This window comes from Bufo bufo, chromosome 5 (genome assembly GCF_905171765.1).
Source record: "Bufo bufo chromosome 5, aBufBuf1.1, whole genome shotgun sequence".
Lineage (NCBI taxonomy): Eukaryota > Metazoa > Chordata > Amphibia > Anura > Bufonidae > Bufo > Bufo bufo.
In genome coordinates, this window is record NC_053393.1 from 127447629 (window position 1) to 127467824 (window position 20196).

The window sequence follows — 20196 nt, forward strand, 5'->3', positions numbered from 1 at the left end:
AATCAATATGCACCGAGTCTTCCCCTCCACTCTAACGAAGATGCTGATTACTGCAAACACTTTACATATTTCACCAATATTCTGATCACATACAAACCAAATTCCCTTAATTCCCCAAAAATTAAACAAAAAAATTAAGAAATAATCTGCTGTCTAAAAGCTTTGTTCCGGTGGGTTATCCAAAGTGATAAAGTCCAGGCATGGGATTCTCTTGATAGCATTAGGGTATATTCATTCATATTCCCAGCATGGAAAATGGAACCAGCATGAAAAGTCTCAGATCTGCCTCCCATTGATTTCCCGCTCTACATCCATGCTGGCAGAGTCAACTACTCAATATCAGTGTTGGGCCCACCAGAGGAAATGATTCTAAGGGCCCACCCTCTGTGCATACAGGACCTTAAGGGCCTTGTTTTTTTAGGGGTCCATTATTGTCAGAGTTTGGGCCCACTAGAGGATCCTCTGGTACTCTGGTGGGCCAGTGTACCCCCGCTCAATATGCATCTTCCTGTAGTGGAGGAGTTGGGAGAAGAAGACGGTTATTGAGAAGTGGAATCCAGTCTCAAAAAAAGGTTTTCTGCCCATAGGAACCAATCAGAACTTGGCTTTTATTTCTTAAACTCCTTTGGCAAAAGCTGTGCTATGGTTGCAGTTTTGATAAATCTGCTCTACTAAATTTAGTTGTGTACATGTCAAACAGCACATTTATTAGAATGGTTCATGCAGGGAGATGAGAGGTAGACTAAGCAGTTACAGTTACCACTATATATGTCTGCTTCAACCTGCTGCTCATTGGCTAAAGTGGCTAAAGCATGTGACCGCTGCACCCAATCAGAGAAGAACTGAGTTGTTGGCAATACGGCTTGCTTTTTATATATTAGTATGATATATTGGTAAACCGTTGATGTGTCTTCCATTAAATGATGTATTTAATTCCAAAAATTCCATTAAATGATGTATGCTCATCATATACAAGATGCTTCTCAAAGCCCCCTGATGTGCGCTTCTGTAGGCCGTTTAGCGGGCGTTACTCTTTATTCCTTTTATTTCGTGGATTTATTTGGAGTGGGTTCTCACCACCGCTAGGAATTATGTTATAGTTATAACGGAATATAATGGAATTTTAGGACGGACTGTCGACAGGACTTTTTTTCCCGGAACAAAATGGAACCTTTATTTGTGCCCATAGACATGTATTAGGACGAGCAAAATGGAATGCCTCTTAAAGGGTTCTGTTTTGCATTCAGTCCTAAAATCCGAAATAACTCTGTTATAATGGAACACTATAACGGAATTCTTAGTGCTGGCGAGCACACACCCTTACAGATGTAGCAGAGAAAGTAAACAATGGCAAGAAAATATTAATCGACTTCAATGGCTTTTGTCATAACACTGACATAATATTATAGTTCTTTTTCCTTCTGCTACATCTGTATATATAGTGCTTACATATTCCACATCACAGAGATTGTCATTCGCATACAAGCGCACAATCTAAACTATGAATTAACTTAGCTGCAGGCTTTTTTTTTTTTCTTCTTCTTTTGAGTGTGTGAGGAAAGTGCGATGCCAGGAGGAAACCCACAGGATTTGAACTCAGGAATGTTTCCTTTATAATCCTGCTTCAATTGGCACGGCTCAGGGGCTTCATTTTTCCTGAACACTTTTTTTAATGAAAATTTTGTCACCTCCAATTCCTTTATAGATTGTAAATTTTTGTGAGCGGGCCCTCACTCTTTCATTTGTACATGGAACCCCTGAATTTTGAAATACTGCAGAGTAATCTGGCGCTATATAAAGATTACTATAATTACTAGATTATATTATGTTCTGACGGAACAGTGTCAGACTGTGCAGGCACATACCCCTTAATGGTAATATATAGCTGGCAATTCACTCAGACTTTTATTATGAATAATAGAGGGACAGCGTAACTTAGGCAAAAAATGTTCCAGAATGGTCATAAGTGCGGTCATGTCCACTTTAAGGGTAAGTATATGCTGCAGTAGAAAAGTGTGCAGCATTTTACAGTAGCAGCAAAATGGTTGAGATATAACCCCTTGCAGGCCCCCACCGTACATTTATGGTGGAAGTCGGAGGTTTAAACATGGTGCCCAGTGGCGTAGCTAGAAATGACTGGGCCCCACAGAAAATTTTTGAATGGGGCCCTCCTCCCCCAGTAATTTTCGCAACCCCTTCCTTTCATGCCGCCCCCATTCCAGTGGCTAGTAAAGATCGCTCTCTCAGACCAGGCCCGGCAGCTGTTCTATCCGTCTTCTACACTGTCTATACTGTCACTGTATATATTTTCATTGTGTAATACTGTTGAGGGGGCCCTGACAAAATATTTTAGTCCTCCTCCTCCTGGATGGGTCCCCTTCTTGGTCAGGGCCCCAAAGCAGCCGCTTCCCTTGCTTCCCCTTAGTTACGCCCCTGACGGTGCCCCTATCAGAAGCTGTGCAGGCACCATAGCCGCTGGGTTTCACGCATTTTAAACAGTAGATATACAGAGACCATGTCCATGATGGGCAGTATCGCCAATCACAGACATTTAACCCCTCAGATTCCATAGTCAATTGTGACCACAGCATCTGAATGGTGAAACCAAGGGAGCACTCTGCTTCCATGGCTAAAACAGCTCCCCCGTTCTATTGCTGTGTCAGCCTTGGGCCGTTTGCAGGCTCCGAGGTCTGTCACGCCAATTTTCCTATGAAATCCTGAGCCTTCAATAAAGTGGGGGGGGGGGGGGGGGGGGAGTTAAAATATAAATAAAAATAAAATAAAAAAATATAAAGATCATAGGCATTGCCACATCCCAAAATGGCCAATCTACTATATATAAATATATTTATCCTGTATGGTAAACGTCGTATCGGGAAAAAATAAATAAAAATCTAATTTGCCAAAACAAAATTTTTATAAAAAGGGTCAAAAGTCAAACAAACACACTCCAAAACAATATCAGTAAAAACTACAGATCGCCCTGCAAAAAATGAGCCCCAACACAGCTCTGTAGACATAAATATAAAAAAGTTATGGGGGCGGGGGGGTCAGAATATGGTGATGCAAAGAAAAAAAAAGTTTTTAAATATTAAAACACAAGAAAAAACTATATAAATGTGGTATCCCTGTAATTGTACTGACTTGTACAAAGAAGGGAACAGGTTAGTTTTACTGCATAGCAGGCTGGATTTGATTTAAATCAAACTGATTTAAAATCACGATTTAAATCACTAGTCAGTAAGGCTTGATTTAAATCATAGTTTTCTACATAAAGACTAATTCTTGCTGGTATAATTTATAGTATGCAAGTAGATGAAGATTTTTAGAATAACAAATTTTCATATTCGTTTGATTAGGTTGATTCTGTATTCATAGGTTTGTAGAAGTTAGGATTAAGGTATTTCTCAACTCTGTTCATGTTATAAAAAAAAAATTCTGTGAAGAGGCATGTGATCTCTGCTGAGTCAAATTCAGTTTTGAGAACTGCAAAAGTAAACCAAGCATCTGTGATAATATCTTGTAGGCAGAAAAACTGCCCAATAATCTTATGCTACTTTCACACTTGCGGCAGTGTGATCCGGCGGGCAGTTCCGTCGTCGGAACTACCCGCCGGATCCGCCGATCTGCATGTGACTGAAAGCATTTGTGAGACGGATCCGGATGCGGATCTGTCTTACAAATGCATTGCAAGAGCGGATCCGTCTCTCCACTTGTCATGCGGACAGACGGATCCATCTTGCATCTTCTTTGACATTTTTACCGGTCTGCGCATGCGCAGGCCGGAAGGACGGATCCGGCACTAATACATTCCTATGGGGAAAAATGCCGGATCAGGCAAATCTTCAGTTTTTTTTGCCGGAGATAAAATCGTAGCATGCTACGGTTTTATCTTTTGCCTGATCAGTCAAAACAACTGAACTGAAGACATCCTGATGCATCCTGAATGGATTACTCTCCATTCAGAATGCATGGGGATATGCCTGATCAGTTCTTTTCCGGTATAGAGCCCCCTGTGACGGAAAAGAAAAACAAGGCATGGGGTGAAATCTGCTGCCATGTAACTCATTTTTCGACACAGATCCGGTGGCAGATTTTCTGAAGCAAAATACGTCTTTTGTGGACATACCATAAGGAAGATTTTTCCAACAATCAGAGAAAATGCTACTAGCACCACTAGCTAGCTCACAGAGGATTGTCTAGAGTGTGAACAGGACATTAGCATAGTTTTCATCTGAGATGGGTAAGGGAAGCTGTTCCATTGCACATGGTGTCTGATCTGCAGGCAGCATGTTACAGAGCAGGAGGAGCTGAGAAGATTGATATATGGTTTTGTGGGAAAATATTCAGTATAACGTATTCATTAAAATCCTGCTCCTTCTATAGTTAAGACTGGAGTCCAGTGGGTGGTTCTGCCCAGTGACGGACAGCCTTTTCTGTAGGAGTGTGTGCACAGAGATAGCTGTCAATCAATATGTCGAACCGCCCACTGGACTCCTAACCATAGAAAGAGCAGGATTTTAAAGGGGTTGTCTACTTTTTTATATTGATGACCTATCCTCAGGATAGGTCATCAATATCAGATCAGTGCTGCCTTCTCTTGATTGTTTACCTTCTAACCAGTGGCGGATTAAGTGCATGATAGGCCCGGGGCTGTCTACCCAACTGGCGCCCCTCCCTCCATTTTAGTTTAGTTTTTTTTTGTATGAAGAGGCTGCGGTGCTTCATGGGCGCCACAGTCTCTTCTTAGGCCATATGACATCTTCAGACTAGAAAAAACACCCCAAATTGGGTCCTAAACTGAAAAATTTGGTCGCCAAATTTAAAATACATATAATTATAATAAAAAAGACATGGAGGAGAATACAGCACCACATACCTCTTACATCCAGTGACATCTCCTGTCATGTAGACCTTCTCTTTCCTCTTCTCCTCCATTTGATCCAGACCGCCATGGCAAATTCTTTCAGCCACATCTCGTCTCTACAGTTTGTAACACAGACACGTTAGATTTCTAAATTTTTCCATCAAACTCCCCATCCTGGTGTCCCCACAGTGTCATCCTGCTGCCACCCCCAATACTGTGCCCGTTTTTCTCCCCAATGCCCCAGGTACTATACTGCTAAAAAAAATTGTGACCCTAATAGACATAATTGGAGTCATTTATCAAACTGGTGTAAAGTAGAACTGGATTTCCAAAAGAGCTGTCAAATATGAAAGGTGGAATCTGATTGGCTGCTATGGGCAACTAAGCCAGTTCTGCTTTACACCAGTTTGATAAATTACCCCAAATGTTCCTATAGTGTCCACAGCAGCTATAATGTCCCCTAGAGTGCCCCCAGTAATAATACCACCCTCTATTGTGCTCCAGGCAATAATCCCTGTAGTGTCCCCAAAAATAGAATTTCCCCTACAGTGCCTCCCCAATAGCAAAACCCCCATATAGTAATTTCCACCACACTGCCCCATATAGTAATCCCCATAGTAGTTTGCCCCCACACAGTAATTTCCCCTACATAGTAATTTGCCCCCACACAGCAATTTCCCCACACTGCCCCCACATAGCAATTTCCCCACACTGCCCCCACATAGCAATTACCCCACACTGTCCCCACATAGCAATTACCCCACACTGTCCCCACATAGAAATTACCCCACACAGCAATTTCCCCCACACTGCTCCTACACAGAAATTACCCCACACTGTCCCCACATAGCAATTTCCCCCACACTGCCCCCACACAGTAATTTGTCCCCACATAGCAATTTCCCCACACTGTCCCCACATAGAAATTACCCCACACTGTCCCGACATAGCAATTTCCCCCACACTGCCCCCACATAGTAATTTGCCCCCACACTGCCCCATATAGTAATTTGCCCCCACATAGTAGTCCCTCCCATAATAAATTTGCCCCCACACAGTAATTTGCCCCACACTGCCCCCACATAGCAATTACCCCACACTGTCCCCACATAGAAATTACCCCACACAGCAATTTCCCCCACACTGCCCCCACACAGAAATTACCCCACACTGTCCCCACATAGCAATTTCCCCCACACTGCCCCCACACAGTAATTTGTCCCCACATAGCAATTTCCCCACACAGAAATTACCCCACACTGTCCCCACATAGCAATTTCCCCCACATAGTAATTTGCCCCCACACTGCCCCATATAGTAATTTGCCCCCACATAGTAGTCCCTCCCATAATAAATTTGCCCCCACACAGTAATTTGCCCCACACAGCAATTACCCCACACTGTCCCCACATAGAAATTACCCCACACAGCAATTTCTTCTACACTGCCCCCACACAGAAATTACCCCACACTGTCCCCACATAGCAATTTCCCCCACATAGCAATTTCCCCCACACTGCCCCCACACAGTAATTTGTCCCCACATAGCAATTTCCCCACACTGTCCCCACATAGCAATTTCCCCCACATAGTAATTTGCCCCCACACTGCCCCATATAGTAATTTGCCCCCACATAGTAGTCCCTCCCATAATAAATTTGCCCCCACACAGTAATTTGCCCCACACTGCCCCATATAGTAATTTGCCCCCACATAGAGTTCCTCCCATAATAATTTGCCCCCACATAGTAATTTGCCCCCACATAGTAGTCCCTCCCATAATAATTTGGCCCCACATAGTAGTCCGTCCCATAATAAATTTGGCCCCACATAGTAATTTGTCCCCACATAGTATTCCCTCCCATAATAATTTGGCCCCACACAGCCCCCACATTCCCCCCCCCATGTACTCGATGTCTCTTCCCTAATATGCCCTCCTGCGTGTCCCCCAAAGTAGGCACATGAAATAAAAAATGAAAAAAAATGAAAAGCTAAATACTCACCTATGTCCAAGGCCAGGCGCTTGCTCGCAGAGGAAGGCGGGATGAGGCAGACGTGCACACGTCACAGTGCTGCGTCCCGCAGTGCTGTCATCGCGCACGCCTGCGCCGGGATTTCCCTACCGCATAGGCCTCAGGCCTACTGGGCTGAAGCCTATGGCGGTGATCGGCGACGGGACAGGGAGCTATGCGCTCCCGTGCCCCGCCGCAGTATGTGGGCGTTTGGGTCGGCGTTGGGCCCCCCAGCGGTGCTTGGCCCGGGGCTGCCGACCCGAACGTCCCTATTGTAATCCGCCACTGCTGCAAACCGTCAATGACGCATGAAACGCAGCGATGAGCAGGTGTAATTACAATTAAGCATTCCAATACACTTCAATGGGATGGCTCCTTCCTATTCACTTGACTTAGGGTCCATTCACACATCCGTAGTGTATTACGGATCCGCAATACACCCGTCCGGCAGACCCATAGAACTGCCTATTCTTGTCATGTTCTATTTTTTTCCGGAGCTACGGACCGGAAGATCGGGGGCATGCTCCGGAAATGCGGATAGCACACTGTGTGCTGTCAGCATCCATTCCTGCCCCATAGAGAATGAATGGGTCCGCACCCGTTCCGCAAATTGCAGACCCATTCCACGGAACCGTCCCATATACAAAAGTGAATGGGGCGGTTTAGTTGTAATTACACCTGCTCATCGTCGCAACCGCAGAAGTTAGCAGGTGAGCTCATATGAGCACTGCTTTCTCTTCAAACAGCTGATTGGTGGGGGTGCTAGGTGTCAGCCGCCTGCCGATCTGATATTGATTACCTATACTGAGGATAGGTCATTATCAAAAAAGTGGACAAACCCTTTAATGAACAATATATAAGTTTTACTGAATATTTTCCCACAAAACTATATATCAATCTGCTCAGCTTCTCCTGCTCTATAAACATGGCGCCTACAGATAGGACTGAATGTACAATGTGACAAGTTTCCTTTAAGCTAAACCCGTGATTGATCTACATGCTGTTAAAAGTAGATATCATAAAGGGCTAATGTTGTAGATAGTTTAGTGTTTTACATAAAATACAACATACAGAACTAGTAGATCCATTCAAAGAACGAATTACTGAACCAGAGAATAAATAGCTTGCACAAAGCCATGTCATCCTACCACCGCAAGTCTTGTCTGACATGTAATACAGCACTCTCCACTTGTGGACTAATTAACTCATCATTAGTATGCGGCCTAATGTAATAAGCGGTTTCCATTGTTTTCTTCAAACATATGAAGTAAAACGCAACAATGCTATGTGGTTACTGACCCGAAAAGCGAAAGATTTAAGACAAAAAAAATGAACCTGTAAAAATGTGTTAGAAATCATGTAGCGGTGAGCTTGGTAAGACCTTGCATCAATCTACACAACAATTACTTCTGGCAAGTTGGGAAAGTGCCTGTCAGTCAGACCAAAGTCTCCACTTCAGCATGCAATCAAGTGAAACTCCTATCTCCTCAGCATTGACTTTCATAGCCAGGCAATTTACAAGGAACGAGCAAGGCAGGCGACAACTGGCAATTTACTGATGTGTATCAGCCCAAGTTACCGTCCATCATATAAGCCCCCAAGTTTTTCTTTCCCTTGGTTACCAAGATGCAGAGGTCTCAGAGCCTCCTAGACAGTTTCCTCCATAAGGCGACGTCCTCAGAGGCTGCATGTTGTGGTGTCACAGTCTGCCCCATCCTCTGCATAAATGGGTTACACAAAACAATAAAAGGTAAATTGATTACACAAAATGACACGGTTCCATAAAAGTTTTTAGGCTCTCATCACCAGGTGAACCCCAAGATTTTTGCAACATCAACATCTAAGACATTGTAGCTTCTTGAGAGACTTAAAAGGGTTGCCAGAGATAAAAAAAAAAAAAAATCTGGGGCAGCAGGAAAGGTAATATTTTTTTTTTAAAGAGTCATACGCGCCCCTTTTCTCCAGTCACTCCCAGCGTCACGTTCCGGTCCCCCCCCTCCCAGTGATGACATCACTGTAGCAGCCAATCACTGGCCTTAGCAGTCACGTCCCATATACTATGACCAACTGATTGGCTCCACAGTGACTTGTGCACACAGAAAGTCACCCCTGCAGCCGGAAGGAGGACGTCAGTGCTGCAAGGCCAGAGTGTGACACTGGAAACGGCAGGGGTGTCTGATTTTTATTTATTTTTTATTGTATGACATTTATTGCTACAGCCCCATTTTTTTTATTTTTTTTTATTTATTTATCTTGAACAACCCGTTTAAGGCCTTTTAACAAGCAAACGTTTGTAGAAATACACATTTCCAATAATTGGCCTGTGTAAATGTGCCGATGTTCAGTCGTCAAACAAGCAGAATGCTCATTTGTCAGCTGATACGATCGATTATGTAAAAAGGGGAGCCTACGAGCAATGAGACTTATGGGGAAGAATGGTCATACAAATGATCATTCATCCCTATACAGCAGTGAAAGTAACTGCAACTAAGCAAGTCGGCAATGATCAGGAATGAATGTTCCTATGAAGTTTGTTGACCGATCACCATCTGTTCTATTGGCCCATGCAAAAGGGCCTTTAGCAGTACTTCTAAAGTAGGCCATAAATGTTCGTGCTGAGAGCTAATCCTCCAGACGCCCTACTCAGACATGCTGAGAGGGGAAAAAGCTAAGACCAGATTCCCCTGACAGCAGAATTAAGGGATAGGGCATGTTGAAATCCAATCCTACTTTTTCCTCATGACATGTAGAGAGTGGGAACACCTCCATAATACAGTATCAGATAGTCGCTGACTTTCATTTGTGTGGGCACCTTAAAGGCCATGTATACCTTTGGGGGCAACTTTTTTTATTTTTATTACTGTACTCATTTTGAGCTAAAAATCATTTTTTTCAATTGGTCTTTATTAAAAATATGGAACCCTTTTTTCTGTACAGGGCTGAGATGCTCTAGAAGCATTCTCTTGATTTTCTCTTTTCCATCAGGTGGGGAGCTGACGGACTCCTTATCTATGCTCTCTGGCATTCTAAACACTCATTATAACTCTGTTCTTACCTTACTGATAAGAATGTGGCTTAAATAAGTGTTTATGAAGTCTTAGTAGTCTTGAGATAAGAGTTATTATATGATCGGCACAACGTGAAAGTGAGAGTACTAGTCATGGAGTTAGAAAAAGAGAGTTAACCATGTGTGACAGAACGGCTCAATATTTTTAATAAAAGCTCATTGAAAATATGATTTTTAGCCAAAAATATGTAAACTGCAATCAAACAAAAATTGCCTTCAGAGGTGTACATAGCCTTTAAAAATTCTACATTAAACATTCATTCAAAATATTGCATCTCCAATTTACTGATGAATAAACGTTCCCAAACTGATGGAGCAGCAGAGTTCAGCTAAAATAAACAAAGACCCCAGACCCTCATGGCGATTAACTTGATGATAATGGCTTTTACACCGCACAGGCTAATTAAAGTTTAAGCATGAAGCTATTCACTTCCAGCAACGCTTTCTGCTCATGTAATTGCTTCCTTTTATTCCTTTATTCTACTGACTTGTTCACATTCATTCCTTTGCCCTTTCCCCTGTGTTCTGAACCTACTAAACGTTTATCTTTACTATATGTATTCTTGTTGCTTGGGCTACATTTTTTAACCTTAGTGCCCTGTATCCATGATTAACATAAATCCAAGCCTAAAATATAATATAATATAATATAATATAATATAATATATATATATATATATATATATCTCTTGGAGATCAGATGGTCACGTGCTGGGGGTCCCAAGGGGGACCTCCGAGACGTCAGGCGAGCAGAATACAAGGAAAACAGGCAAAGGACCACAGAACACATAACTATTACAAAGGAACCAAGACATGTGACAGTGACTTTAAGGCCCCTTTCACACGGGTGAGTTTTCTGCGCGGGTGTAATGCGTGAGGTGAATGCATTGCACCCTCACTGAATACGGACCCATTCACTTCAATGGGGCTGTGAAGATGAGCGGTGATTTTCACGCATCACTTGTGCGCTGCGTGAAAATCGCAGCATGTTCTATATTCTGCGTTTTTCAGGCCCTATAGAAATGAATGGGGCGCGTAAAAATCGCATACCATCCGCAAGTAAGTGCGGATTCAATGCGATTTTCACGCATGGTTGCTAGGAGATGTTAGTAAATTGATAAAAGTCTATATACTGTATTATTTTCCCTTATAAAACATGGTTATAAAGGAAAATAATAGCATTCTTAATACAGAATGCTTACTAAAATGTGGTTTGAGGGGTTAAAAAAATTAACTCACCTTATGCTCTTGTTCGCGCAGCCGGCATGTCTTCTTTCTTCTTTGAGGACCTGCAAAAGGACCTTTGATGACGTAATCGCGCTCACCACGTGGTAAGCGCGGTGACGTCAGCACAGGTCCTGCTGAATGAAGATAGAAAGAAGACTATGCCGGCTGCGCGGTCAAGTGGATAAGAAGAGAGCATTTTTCATTTCTTTTTTTTAATCCCTCCATCGAGATTTTAGTAAGCACTCTGTATTAAGAATGCTATTATTTTCCCTTATAACAGAAAATAATAAAATCTACAGAACACCTAACCCAAACCCGAACTTCAGTGAAGAAGTCCGGGTTCGGGTCTGGGTACCACATTCAGGTTTTTATCACGCGCGTGCAAAAACGCATTGCACCCGCGTGATAAAAACTGAACAACACAATCACAGTGAAAACGGACTGAAATTGCGTGCGCACATGCGTGGGTTTCCCGCAGTGCACACGCGATGCATCCGGAGCAAATCCGGGATGCCCGTGTGAAAGATGCCTAACAGAAGACCTTAATGTACGGAAACGAATCAGTGGGTGTGAACCCACTGCGCCATGGACTAGCAATACTCTGGAGGGGGGTAACTAAAGCAGCTACCTGGTCTTCACTAGAGCCTCAGATGGTGAGGATAGGCTTGGGCCGTTAGGGTAGTTAACAGGGGCTACTCCAGAGCGTAAACCGAGTCAGTGGCAGCAGGGTCAGGCGGCACGGAGATACCAGACATAGTACCGACAGTACATTGAGTCCACAGACAGGCAGAACGGAAAAGAGACAGAAGCAGGTGCCTGCGTCCCAAGCACAATAGAAACAAGGAGGCCCAGGATGAGCTGCACAGAACAGGCAGAACAGAGACAGAAGAAGTTACCTGCGCCGCAAGCAATAGAAGCTAAGCGGCCCAAGGCAGAGCTGCACATAGACAGAGAATGGGCATTCCCCCTTTAGGGAACACAGGAACCCTCTTCCGAAGGCGGACATTGACAGACATGAAGGGAACACCAGAAGCCGTAAGGACTGCCAGACAGACAATAACAGGAACATAGATCATACGCAGATAAACTCTGCTAGGCAATACACATACAGGACAGATACAAGGCAAGGTACAGGGCCAGAAGACAACAATACAGAACCAGGCGGAACACACCGACGTGTAGATGGTAGGACCCCTTGGGTCAGCAGCAAAGGGCAAAACCCTAGACAAACGTAGACAGACAGACCACACAGAGCAGAGGGGTGACACACCCACAAGACAAGACAGAACAGACTGACCAAGAATGACCTCAACACTCCACACTCAAAGGCAGAAATAGCAGCCTAATGAGCGCACCTGAAAGGACACACCCAGGAACCGACCAGGGGAGTTTAACCCCATCAGAACCAAACAGGGAGGTACCAAATCAGGTCAGGGGTAACCAGAAACCACAGCATACCAAGCTGCGATACAGGACGTTGCTCCTAGCAACCAGCATGCACGGAACACTGCAGCTAGTACACAAGAGTGAAACCAACCAGACATACCCACAGGGAGACGATACAGCCAAAGGGGGTACACACACACATGGGCAGGTTCACACTAGATACCGTAGCCAGCACGCAGCCAAAAGCAACCAGCCTACACGGAAACATCCGAACCCAGTACGCACAAGGCGTGCAGCCAGCCTGCATGCCAAACCACGTCACGGTGAACCGCACCGTGACAGTCACCAGGTATACTCCCCCTTCACATTCAACAACTGGCATCACTGGAGGAGGTGTTGTAAATGGGGAGCCTTTCTCTCTATGGTGTTCACATCCCCTAATAGTTCATTTAAAGGGGTTGTCACACAACATAAAATTCTGAATTTTTCAAACCAGCACCTGGATCTGAATACATTTTGTAATTACATGTCATTAAACATTTAGTATAGCCAGTTATTCCATAAAATGTATCTGTCTAGCTCCACCTGCTCTTTGTTATTTTCCTTATTTTTTTGTCCGTCTCACTGAGCTAGTCGAACGTGCTCAGCTTAACTCTTCAACTGCCACCAGCCAGAAAGGACATGCCCCCTGAGCTGCCAAGCTGAAGATAATCTAGCAAAGCAATTGTCATGTACTATATGATGTCTGATTTATTTAATTTTTTACATCAATCATGGCATATTCCCTGTCAAACTTTTGATATTTCTCCTAATGTAGGTGAACCATTTTTAATGTGTAGCGGAGGATGACGGAACTCCAGCTGGAAGAGCTAGGGAAGGAGTTTCGGACAGGAATGGTGTGTGCAGAGCTGTTCCTGCGCAGACATGTGTGCAGGCTTAGATGCTCTGTGTGTGAGAGCAGTATGTGGCTGCATGAATCCAACAGAGCGGATCCTCCTGGGCTGTATGGTAGAAGAAGAGTCAGTTGGACACCAGAGTTCCCAGAGGGAAGTGGAGGTTGCCTGAAGAAGCCATGCACCTTGGAATTGCTCTGTTATAAGTCAATAAATTAAACCATCTTCTTGGGAATGTAAATAGAAGTTCCTCCATATGCTTTCTTCCTTCCCCCTTACCGTGGCAAATACGAGGGGGGAGTCAAAAAATTATCCGCACTCTGGCTGTAGAACTTATTTTAATCAACTTTCAGGAAAGACAAATACATAATTTTTTTGACATAATATCCATGCTTTTCAATACACGTTGTCCCTCTGTCAACAAGCTTTTGTATTCTCACATCAAAAAAAATTTCAGGCTGAGCTGTGAACCATGAATGCACCGCCGTCATCACCTCTTCATCAGATGTAAATCTTCATCCTCGTAGGGCGATTTACAAATGATTTGCCACATTATCCACTGTCACCCATTGATCCAACAGAATCAGTTCACCTGCACACTCAATGTTGTCTCCAGTCGTGGACGGGCATCAGTCTCTTTCTTCTTGGTTGAGACTTGTGCGACATTCCGTAACAAACCTACACAGCAGTGACTAGGGGGGTTATGTAGAAAACAATGTATTTGTCTTTTCTGAATGTTAATTAACATAAATTCTACAGCCACAGTGCAGATCATTTTGACTCACCCTCTTATATACTTCAGTATACTGTATGTACAGCCAAGTCAACCTTTAATGCTGTTCTATTGTTATTTTCTTTTTATTTAATGAACTCAAGCTTTCTTGGGGCTGACTTTGGAAAACACACTACTGGAGACGACAATCTTTTATATTACATACCAAGCATTCCCTATTTCATCTTTCTCAGGGTTCCATTAACACCATGCATGGTTGGAGATAATGAAATCCTGTCTTTGGCTTGGTCCCACCATGTATGATAAATGTGGGAGGTGGATTGTACGGCTCTAACAGTCCCGTTTGCGTCTTGAGTTTTTCGCGTTTTAGACAGCTCGATGGTGCCTCCCTGATACTTAGAGGTTTAAAAAGCATCTCTACAGTCAAACACCATTATTTTAGACAATTTTCTCTAACTGAACATTACTACCCCGATCAGGCATTCAGAACATTTACACGATTTACACGGAACAAATTACACTACCAGATGACATAAATGTATTGGTGAAAGCATTAAAGTAATTCCACTTGATAATACCTACATTAGCTTATCAGCCAGTGTATAAAAACGGTTCTCTAGGGTGTCAAGTGATCCCAAACACAGACTTTAGTTTCAACTGCGCAGTAATGGCAGATCCCATGAGATAATGATTAAAGCAAATGTTCACCTTTAAACACCATTTGAAGCTTCTATATTGATATTGCTACATTACTTGTACTGATCCTGAGTCGCAGCCTGTCGTTTAGCCCAGAGCTGTATTCATAGTTCTGCTGTTTATTGGAAACATCTGTCAATCTTGTAGTTAGAAAAGTTTGGCTAAGCTCAACTGATGCAGAGGGAGGCTTAAGCTGGCCACATACATATGTGCATCTATAGCTTCCCAGAAGCAATGACTCTGTATGAGGACGAGCTACTGTCATCAGTTGTCCTCATACAGTGCTTTAAATGCAGCTCTTCACCTTTATTGAGGATCGGGCAATTATTGGGAAGGAATGCTTCCTTCCCGATAATTGTTTGCTTGTTGCACAGTGAACATGCGTCTTTAGAGTTCAATAGGCCCAATCCTTTTATTCTCAAGGTAATAAGGCACTGCCAGAGATGCCTGGCAGTGGATTATTTCCTCTCTTACCATTCAGAACACTTGCATGCTCAGTGGAGCATGCAAGTGTATGGGGGGTTGCAGGGGCATAGCTAGAGGCTCATGGGCCCTGGTGCAAGAGTTGAGCTTGGACCCCCTTCCCTCATAGCTTTGTAGCCAGAGGCAGGGAAGCACCTTGCCTTCGTGCTGCCTGAGGCAAAAATTGAAACAGCAGCCCCAACCCTACAGACCATGCCTGACCAAATTCTTGACCTAACCCCTTCATTCCAGCCAGAGGTGTAACTTGAGCTGCATGCACTTTCTATAATACTGGTGTCTTATGCGGCACAAGGATCTTTGGGCCCCCTCAGGCTCCTGGGCCCGGAAGGGACTGCTACCACTGCACCCCCTATAGCTACGCCCCTGGGGGGTTGAGAGATATAGCTGTCGGTTGAAGGAGTTCAGTCACTGGGTATATCAAGTGTATGACTAACTTTACTTTTTCCTGCATTAGATTACTGTACAGCAATTGGTATAAAGTTTAGTCTAAGAACACAAAAAACTCAAGCAAGCTCTATGCAGAAAATAAGCAATAAATATTTGAAGAGTTCAGCTCTGGAGCATTCAAAATTGTGAATGCTGCTAAGAACTAAACTACAAATTGATCAGCATAAGTAAAGCACAGTTTAATCCATAAAGTCTATACCTTGGTCGGATTATGTAATCATTTCAATAAATTCATAATTACGTCCCAATGTTCTGGAAAGCCAATGGATCTGGCCAATGAGTCTCAATGTTAACTAGAAATCAGGATCCAAACAGAAAGCCAAGCAAAACACCACAAAAATGAGTCCTTCAAAGACAGTTATGCGGGAAGGATGGCTTAGGAAACTTCTTTAAGGGTGCATTTCCATGAGAAGTTTTTGACCACATGGTCAACAGGGAGGAATTTAGGAGGGCACCTGCGGCTGTTGGCCAGGTGCATAAGTACTTAATACTCCTAGCATTAATTAATGCTGAGGGTTTTAGATCCCGGTGGGCCGTTGTCCCCCTAGACATTATCCCACAGGGAAATTTTCCTGTAGGGTCTATGGCCAGTCCACCCCTGTCAAAACCACATCATAGGTGATGCAATGCTTGCGCAAGCTTCGGGGATGAAGACCACATTGTTAAAACTGAAGCAATGTAAAACCAACACCTTGCTGGTCACAAACATGCCGGATTATCAGACAGTTACATGGCCAATTCGTTATGCAAGCACGTGCGACATCAACACACGTCTCACTTCAGATGTGGATAATACAGCCATTTATCTTATTTTTATCTAGACAAAACCATCTAACACTTCAGACACAGGTTGGCAGCGAGCCAGCTGTATGACCTAGTGACTGCGCTCTGCCTTTATTTAGTGACACAGGAAAAGACCTTCACTACATCTACAAGGGGAGGGGGGGACAGACAAAAGGATTTTTTTTCTATTTGTAACCATTTGTAAGAGAAAAAAAGCCAAATCCTTCGTTATCAGAACTGAGATGTCAAGGTAGCTGCAGAGCTAGCAATAAAAAAACAAACAAACACTCTAAATGATCATTTTTTGGAGCAATGGATACCAAAGTGTCTGAAATGAATCAATAACTTTAGTCAATGGGCTTCTAAACTAGTTTGGCCATTTTTGGGTCCAAATGAGCACAAAGCTAACAATGTACCAGAGTTTGGGATTTAAAAATGTTATGTCATTTTGTTCAATAATCTACATTAATTTTATGACAATGACTGAAATTAATCTATGCAATGTGATCACTTCGACTAGACGCACCGATCAGAATAAGGAGTTTTACTGGCTGTAACTTACTATAGTTCTGGTGTCTACGACGACCTTATCTTTGCCCAATATATTAACAACACGCACACATAGAATACACATACAATCTGTAGGAGCATGTATTCTAAAAACACTCTATTACAAGCACAGTAAATCAGACCACACAAGGCTAAGCTGGAAGAGAGAAGCTCACGTATTAGATCATAAAGTTTGGAGTGCATTCAAGTCAATACGCAAGTCATATTGTCTTTAGCATCTCTACATGCACCATCATTTCATGTAACGGAGGACAGAATTGACTTTTAAGAATGAGATGCCTTGTACGAAGAGAGAAAAGCACGAAACTCGTTGAACACAGCCTCACGTCTGCCAGCGCACAATATAAATCACATGAAAAGAACAGCGCAGGACATTAAACAGATGACATGATCGAGACCATTCATTTCATGCATGGCTCTAGAATAAAAAGTGGATATAAAAAAGGGCAGATGTACCCTGGTGTTTGACCTCTGCTCGCAGTCTAGTATGGTCCTCCAAGGGTGAGGGATGTCTCTGGCCGGTGGGTTTCGCTTGATCTTCAGCTCCGAGCTCCTTCGCCACTTACTGAGAGGACACAATACCTCTGTCTTTCGAACGCAGCACACAAAGATTACAGAGAAAAGCTATGGAAGGAGGTAAGCAGCAACATGAGCAGCCAATGGGGGAAGAGATCCATGGCAGCAATGAGCACATGCTCACTGAGGCTGCTACTGTCACCAGCGCTTAGAAGCCTCCTAATCTAATTATAGCCTTTTGCTAGGACCGTACTACTGAAGAACAGCCTGGGAGAAAATTAAATTTTAATAAGTAAAAACCTCTTTAGATAATATAAAAATTACTGCTTGATTTCAAGCTCAGCCGTTACAATCCACTGATGTTCTCTCCGGGTTGCAAACTCTGTTGCCACGCAGCTTTTATTTTCGTCTTCTTCCTGCTTAATCATGAAAGGCGTTTGTCACTTTAACCTGCGTATGTATAATTCATTAACTCAGCGTGCACCCATTACCAGCAGCTGGAGATCCCGCACAAAAAAAGGCTCCTACCAGATGAAAACAACTATCGAAAGAGAGGATAGAATTGATTCGCCAGGTTTATGATCCGGAGAGAGCCGGGCCGATTCGGGTCTCTGAAAAATCAATCAGAGTCAAGAACGCAGAAGCCCTAATAATGCGGAGCAACAGTAATGACTGAATGACCTCTGAAAAGATGCTTGGGGTGGAAGATAGTCAAATGTTCTTCAACCCCTGAGTGTTCACTCTTGGCAAGTTAAAGGCACCTAGAAGCCATGTGCAGCGTGGTCATGCCAGTCACACCAGTTGGTATACATTGAGTCACGAGTCTGGTGAAGTTGCAGTGCTACGGTTGGTGCATCTTAAAAAAAGAGAGACGAAACACCTGGACTCCAAAAGAAGTCATTTAGAGAGGACCTGTCACCACAAAATGCAATAACATCTGTAGGCAGCATGTTTTAGAGATTAGATTGATGGGTAGACCGTAAGTTATCATGCCTTTACTCCAGAATCCTGGATTCAAAAAGTTGGGCCTTTTGTGAATTTTTGTACACAACTTTTGTGACTTTTTTTGCATTTTTACACCACTCATTCCAGTTCTGAAATACGAGTGGGAAGGTGGGTGTGGTAAGCTTTGTTAATAATTTTCACTTAAGACATTTTTAAAAAGTTTGAAAAAAAAAAAAAGGGAGGGAGGGTGGAATAGCTTTTCTAGCCAAAAGTGCTCATCCCAACGTGTGACGATGTTGTGTGCACACACTGATCTCAACGCAAGTGCAGTCCTGCACTGTCAATCTAAAAGGGGGGGCATGATGAAAAGCAAAGGGACACCGGGGGATGGAGTGGTGCTTGAAACGCATAAACCCACCTCCCGTTGCTAGGATAGTTCATTTGCATAATTGTAAAAGTTTAATTTTCTCTGCAACGATACCACCAACAGACATAAGACAGGTATCATTTTGACCAGCGTCATCAACCCCACTAGGCTATATGCCTGGCAGGGTAGGGTTGATCATGGTGACAGAGCCGCTTTAAAGGGGTTGTCCCATGAAAAAAAAATATTCTATTTTCAAAATAGCACCTGGATCTGAATACTTTGTAATTGCATTTAATATAACCATTGAGATATTCAATAAAATGTATCTATATAGCGCCACTTGTTTTTTTTTATTATTTCTTTGCTAACAGCCAAACAAAACTCAATATTTATGGCTCTGATTCTGTAGTTTACAGAAACACCCCATATGTGGTCGTAAACCGCTGTACAGGCACACAGCAGGGCGCAGAAGGAAAGGAATGCCATACGGTTTTTGGAAGGCAGATTTTGCTGGACTGTGTTTTTGACACCATTTGAAGCCCCCCTGATGCACCCCTAGAGTAGAAACTCCAAAAAAGTGACCCCATTTTAGAAACAACGGGATAGGGTGGAAGTTTTGTTGGTACTAGTTTAGGGTACATATGATTTTTGGTTGCGCTACATTACACTTTTTGTGAGGCAAGGTAACAAGAAATAGCTGTTTTGGCACAGTTTTTATTTTTTGTTATTTACAACATTCATCTGACAGGTTAGATCATGTGGTATTTTTATAGACCAGGTTGTCACGGACGCGGTGATACCCAATATGTATACTTTTTTTATGTAAGTTTTTGAAACAAAAAAAAATAATCATGTTTTAGTGTTTCCATTGTCTGAGAGCCATAATTTTTTCAGTTTTTGGGCGATTATTTTGGGTAGGGTATGATTTTTGCGGGATGAGATGACTGTTTGATTGGCACTATTTTGGGGTGCATATTACTTTTTGATCGCTTGCTATTACACTTTTTGTGGTGTAAGGTGACAAAAAATTGTTTATTTAGCACAGTTTTTTTTTTTTTTTTTTTTTACGGTGTTCATCTGAGGGGTTAGGTCATGTGATATTTTTATAGAACCGGTCGATACGGACGCGGTGATACCCAATATGTATACTTTTTTTATTTATGTAAGTTTTACACAGTAATATCATTATTTAGCACAGTTTTTA

At 42.9% G+C, this 20196-nt stretch overlaps 1 protein-coding gene across 2 annotated transcripts in view; it reads right to left on the reverse strand.

The window, feature by feature from the left end:
• Positions 1–20196, reverse strand: part of FAM110B (family with sequence similarity 110 member B) — a 154338-nt gene that overhangs the window by 55189 nt on the left and 78953 nt on the right. Inside the window, exon 1 of one of the 2 annotated variants that reach the window (XM_040432920.1) lies at positions 17621–17743. The exons of the other annotated variant lie outside the window; for it this stretch is intronic. The gene's annotated coding sequence lies outside the window, so the exon portion shown is untranslated. Of the gene's footprint in view, positions 1–17620; positions 17744–20196 lie in introns of those variants that run through there. 2 annotated transcript variants of the gene reach the window in all.